Source organism: Vulpes lagopus, chromosome 2 (assembly GCF_018345385.1).
Source record: "Vulpes lagopus strain Blue_001 chromosome 2, ASM1834538v1, whole genome shotgun sequence".
Lineage (NCBI taxonomy): Eukaryota > Metazoa > Chordata > Mammalia > Carnivora > Canidae > Vulpes > Vulpes lagopus.
In genome coordinates, this window is record NC_054825.1 from 113490446 (window position 1) to 113496735 (window position 6290).

At 42.2% G+C, this 6290-nt stretch overlaps 1 pseudogene; it reads left to right on the forward strand.

Moving 5' to 3' along the window:
• The first annotated feature begins 620 nt into the window (after nt 1-620).
• On the forward strand, nt 621-1247 carry LOC121481659 (annotated as a pseudogene).
• The last annotated feature ends 5043 nt before the right edge of the window (nt 1248-6290 follow it).

The window sequence follows — 6290 nt, forward strand, 5'->3', positions numbered from 1 at the left end:
CCACAGGAGGCTCAGGAGACGTGGTGTCCTGAGTGGGATCCATGAGCAAATGAGGACATGAGATAAAAAGTAAGAAATCTGAATAACATATGGACTTCAGGTAATGACAACGTATCAACATAGGTTCATGAGTTGTGATAAACGGACCACGCCGATGAAGGACGCTAGTAACAGGGACTGGGTGTGGGGGGACATGGGGACTGCTCTGTGTTGTCTTTGCAATTTTTCCGTAAATCTAAAACTGCTCTGAAATGAAAAGTTTATTAAAAAGAGATTCTTGAAAGCAAGCAGATTTAAAACACACACATACACACACACACACACACATTTTATAGACAGAAATTATGGTGAGAAGACAGTCTGTCCCATCAGAGACCCTGGTGGCTATGGGGAAAGGGAACGACATCTTCAAAGTGGTGGAAATGAAAAGCATCAGTAGATTTCTGTGCCCAATTAAAACATGTCTCGGAAATGAAGGCAGATATTTTCAGATGATCGATAGCTGAAGGAATGTGTGGCTAGGAGGCTCACACTATGCTAAAGACGTTTTTCAGACCAAAGGGAAAGAGGAATTTAAGTTTATAAGAATGCCAGCAATTGTAAAAGTGTTGTAAAGATTCATGGCCCAGTCGGTGTCTGAGCTTAGCCTGGGGCCCACCAAGCTGTGACTTCCTGGCTGACAGACCAGATTGCCCCGCATACTGGAGGCCCCGCTCCCAGATCCTGAGCGGTAACAAATGCGCTACATCCTTTAAAGATAACGACACCAAGCGTCACTGCCGGGCCTGCGGGGAGGGCTTCTGTGGCAGCTGTTCATCCAAGACCCGGCCGGTGCCCGAGCGCGGCTGGGGCCCTGCGCCCATGAGGGTGTGTGACAACTGCTATGAAGCCAGGAATGTCCAGTTAGACATGACCAGACTGATGATGAAGGCGGGACGCTGATCGCTCGGAAGGTGGGAGAGGCTGTGCAGAGCACTTTGGGAGCCGTGGTGACAGCCATTGACATACCACTAGGGCTGGTGAAGGATGCGGCCAGGCCGGCGTACGGGGTGCCCGACCACGAGATCCTGCACTGCCACAACTGCCGGAAGGAGTTCAGCATCAAGCTTTCCAAGCACCACTGCTGGGCCTGCGGACAGGGCTGCTGTGACGAGTGCTCCCATGACCGACGGGCCGTCCCCTCCCGAGGCTGGGACCATCCTGTCCGAGTCTGCTTTAACTGCAATAAAAAGCCCGGTGACCTTTAAAAAAAAAAAAAAAACCTAAAAGAAAACCTAAAAGAAAAAAACTAAATATCTTTAAAGATTTGTTGATTCTTTAACATAATAGTTCATGTTAGAACTTTGAATTGAACCACGTAGCTGCCAGTGGCACAGGGACAAGGTAAGGTGAGCGGAATCTTACCGCTGTGAAGATATTGTAGCATATCCACAGTGCGCTCTATTGGCGTAGATCTTAAATTAGGGATGCATGAAGAAAGTATTCAGGTTGTGTACTTTTGTTAGCAAGTTGTCGAGGTGTCAGAGCGGGGGGCGACCTCTGGGTCCCCTCTCTGGAGGTCCCCGGGGCGCCCAGCAACCTGTTATCCATCTGCCAGTTGTTGAAAGGCACTGTGCTTATTTCAATGGAAGACTTGCTCGTTAAGGGACTAGACACTATTTTTGGTAATTGCTTGTTTTCAGTTGGCTTCGATTTACGAAGTTTATACAGATGTAATCTTTGAGATCATGACTTGAAATACTACTTGTGAGCAAGAGAAGTGCATGACCTAGGTCCCTGACTGAGTATAAAAAATCTTCAGCAAGATGCTCAACATGAAAATCATGCCTTCCCAGAGGTGACTCTCAAGGCCATGAGAAATCTGTGACTAAGATGCAATTTTAATACAGAGTGAAAGGATATTTTGTAATGCTTAACTCATTTCCTGTGATGTGTCCGATAGGACACTTGGCCAGTTCCCTGGACCATCTTCTGCATTTGTAAGCTCAGCCCCAAAAGTGATGATGTGTTTTTCCTCAGATAAGCAAAGTCAACAACAAAATTTGCTATATATTTACAGATGATCCATTGCCTTTTGGAGGTGATTTTTTTCCCTGCAGCTAGAAGGTATATTGGTTCCGAGGAATTCCTTCTGAATGTGATCAATGAACCCAGAGATATGTAGGGATTCAGTGACTTCCGTTTCACTACCTTTAGCTCTAATCATTACCTTTGCAAAACCTGGGGATGAGGTTTGATCCCAGAGTTTCAAGTATAAGATATCCCATGACAGACGACGTTGCTGTGTCCCCCAGTGACCGTATGATGCCGTGGATAAAGCAGGAGTTTGAAAATCAGTCCACACCACCTGGTGAGTGAGGTGGGACAACAACCTGCAGAGAGGAACTCGGGATTTCGGGTAGAAGACAGCAGAGCTCCCGCGGCCGGGATGCTAGCGGTGGCCACGGACCCTGGTTTCTCCTTCACCTCCTCTCTTTCTTTCCTCATCGATGCCAGCCACACCTACATTTCCTGAAAATATTCTGGAAGGATATTTAGTCCTTACAACTCAAGACACGTATATTCCAATGTGGCTGCAGTGAGGACGGTAGCTCCCACTTTCATTCATCGTTGACTGTAGATGTTAATCAAACATTTTTTCATGTGCTTATTGGCAATATGTCTTATTTGTTTGAATATTTTGCTGTTTTAATTGCTTTGTGTATCTCCTTATTGAGTTGCAAGTGTTTACATTATTCTCCAGACACAAGCCTGTGTCTTATATTCTCCCCCAGTGTGTGGCTTGACTTTTCTTCTTTTACATTTTTTTAAGAGCATGACTGTTTATTCTGATAAAGTCCAATTTATTAAATTTTTCTCTGCCATCTATACTTTATGCTTTCCTATATAAGGGATAATCACTGACCCTAAGTTCTTTCTCTTGGGACTCCACTCAGACATTTTACAGCTGCAGCTTTTATGCTGAGGTCTAGAGCCCATTTTTAATTCATTTTTGTCCAGAGTATAAACTGATGTCAATTCCCCTCATATTTCTTTTCCCGTTACAAAAAAATATTTATTTATTTAAGTAATCTCTACCTCCAACGTGGTGCGTGAACTCAAGACCCCAAGATCAACAGTTGTGCTCTCCACCGACTGTGCCAGCCAGGCAGACCTTCCCTCATGTTTCTATGAGGTGTCCCAGGACCTTTGTGGAAAGACGACATGTCCCACAGGGCTTGTATGGCCACACTGACCAGAAGCCAAATGACTGTTCGTGTGCCGTTCACCCTGGACTCCATCTATTCTCTCCGGGACTCCATGCTCCTGACTTACATGTCTTTGTAGAAGATATGAAATCAGATGATACAAGACACACATATTCATTTTCTTTAAGGTTGTTCTTTTTTGGAATTTTGACAAGGTTTGCTTTGTCTATAGACCAAATTGGACAAAGTTAGCAGCCCAACAACATCATCTTTTCTCTACAAACAGCGCACATCTCTTCAACCACCCAGGGTGACTGGGATTTCCCCTAGCAGTCCTTTCTACTTTCCAATGTATAGATCTTGTTCACATTTTAAGGTTATTCCTAAATATGTCATTTTTATCCTTGTAAAAACATTGTTGTAAATAGTGTTTCAATTTCAAATTCCATTTTTGTTAGTAGTACATAGAAATATGGAAACACAATTGACCTTTGCATTTCTGCATTGTGTGCTGTGTCCTTGTGAAACGCATGTGTAAATTCTAGAAGCTGTTTTGTAAATTCTTCATGATTTTCTATGTGCATAATCATGTAACTTATACATAAAAACAGTTTTACTTAATTTTTTTCCAAGGCTACGCTATGGACTTTTTGTTGGGAAGTTTTCCATATTTTTTTTAAGTGTAAAGGATTTTGCAGCTTTCTACTTCTTGCTAAACTAGTGGTATTTGTGGCCTTCAAGGAATGTGTCCATCTCACTAATTTGTCCAATTTGTTGGTGGAAAGCTGTACAAAAAATGTCTATTATGCCTTTAATGCCTGTAAGATCTTAGTTATGTCCTTTCACTCCTCTTGTTTGTAAATAGTGTCTTCTCTCCTTTTTTTTCTTTTCCTCCCTCAGCCTGGGTCAAAGTTCATAGATTTTACCAATCTTTCCAGGGGTCCAGTTTGGGTTCCACTCTTTTTCTCTTCTGCTTGCCTGCTCTTTATTGATTGATTTATGACTCTTCCTTTAATTTTTCCTTCATTCTATTTACTTTGAGCTTACCTTATTTACTCCTTTCTCATATATTGAGGAAAACATTGATTTTATCATGATCATTTCAGATTCTACATTTCTCTCTAAGCATTTCTTTGGCAGTATCTCACAATTTTTGAAATTTTGTGTTTTAGTTTCATTTATTTGAAAATATCATCTTGCTCCTTTCTCTGATAGTTTCTTTGACTACTTCATGGGTTACTTAAAAGTATGTTGGATTCTTTATAAGTATTTAGGGATTTTTCAGGTATCTTCCTGTGATTGATTTCTAGTTATGGTGAGAGAATGTACTCTAGGATAATTTTAAGCATTTTTAATGTTTTGAGACTTGTTGTGTGTCCTAGAATATGAGCATAAAACCTGGTCAATGTTTCATGTATAATAGAAAAAAAACAGCTATTCTGCAGCTTTTGGCTGGAAATTCTATAAATATCAATCAGGTCTAAGTGATTAATAATATTGTTTTATTGTTACATACTCTTCCAAAGGCACACTTCTAAGATTTGATTTAATCTGTCAATATTTGCATATAAAACTTTTGGGGGATAGGTCACAGGCTGCCAGTGAGCTCTGTTTACTTCTCTAGGGCTTTGGATGTGTAGTGGGCAGACCCAATAGAAGGAATTTCCTATTCAGGGATACTCAGCAGCAGCAGGAGATTTTTGTCATCATCAGCATTATCTTCAAATATTCACTCGGAACCCCATTAGGTTACATTCCCTCAAAGACCTAGTTTCCAGCCTGTCATGACAGAAAGTGACCAGTGCTGGAGAAGGTGTGGAGAAAGGGGGACCCTCATTGTTGGTGGGCGTGCAAACTAGTGCAGTCACTCTGGGAAAGAGTGTGGAAGATCCTCAAAAAACTAAAAAATTGGAACTACCCTACAATCCAACAGTAATTCCACTTCTGGGAATATACCCAAAGGAAATAAAAAGACTAACTCAAAGCATTATCTGCCTCCCCATGTTCACTGCAGCATTCTCTACATTAGCCAAGATTTGGAAACACCCCACATGTCTGCCCATGGATGGGCGGATAAAGAAGGATGTGTGTGTGTGTGTGTGTGTGTGTGTGTGTGTGTGCAAAACAGAACACTATTCAGCCACAAACAGCCACAAACAGCCTGGAACAGACTTGGAAGGCATTGTGATCAGTGAAATATGTCAGTCAGAGAAAGACAAGTATCTCCCTTAAATGTGGAAGACAATGAAAACAAGAACCACCAAAATCATAGAAAAAGAGACTGGGTTTGTCATCACTAGACATGGGGGCAGAGGGTGAGGGACATTAGAAGGAGGTGCCCAGGAGGCGCCAACTTCTAGCTGATGCCATCCACACACGGTAAGGACACATCTACCTTGTCTTTGTGTTGCCTCAAGTTTCCCTTGCTTGGAACCTCAGAAATTATTTCCATTTTTCACAAATAGAATTTGCCCCTAGTTTATTTTGTTTTACTTTTACTGGCTCCTCACTCCCTGCACTTTCAGACTTTTATCTGACGACGTGGAAGTCTGCAAGCTTGTGAGCACCTGGCAGTGGTGGGGGTCTCCGGACATCCAAAGACGGTGTAGTCCGGGGGACGCTCCAACATTATGGTTGTACCGGTGGTGACAGCCATCAGCACCAAAGGCCAAGGGCCAATTTTAATCCACATCAGCAATAGAAAGTAGCCAGCGAGTAGGTGGGGTCATTTTATCCAAAATATTTCAGGACTAGGTCTTCAAGGAGCATGATGAAAACAGCCCTGTTAGGCACACATGCAGCAACTCCACTCCTGCTTTTAATAATCCTTGAATCCTCAGCTTGAATAAATAAAGAAAAAGATGTCCGTGTTATAAAATGATATGCCAGGCTTACTGAAAGGAAAGTTTCAAAAATAATCGTGTCCACAGGCTTGGTGAAAGATAAAAATCAGAAAATGCAGCTTTGCTTCAAAACATCCCTCTTTCAACACATAGCACTTTCAGTGTATTATTTCTTCATTCTAGTGTTTCTGGATGGACGGAAAAAGCTAATTCTCATTCGGGAGTGAAAGGTTACCAGCAGTGAGTGAAACTTGGTCAA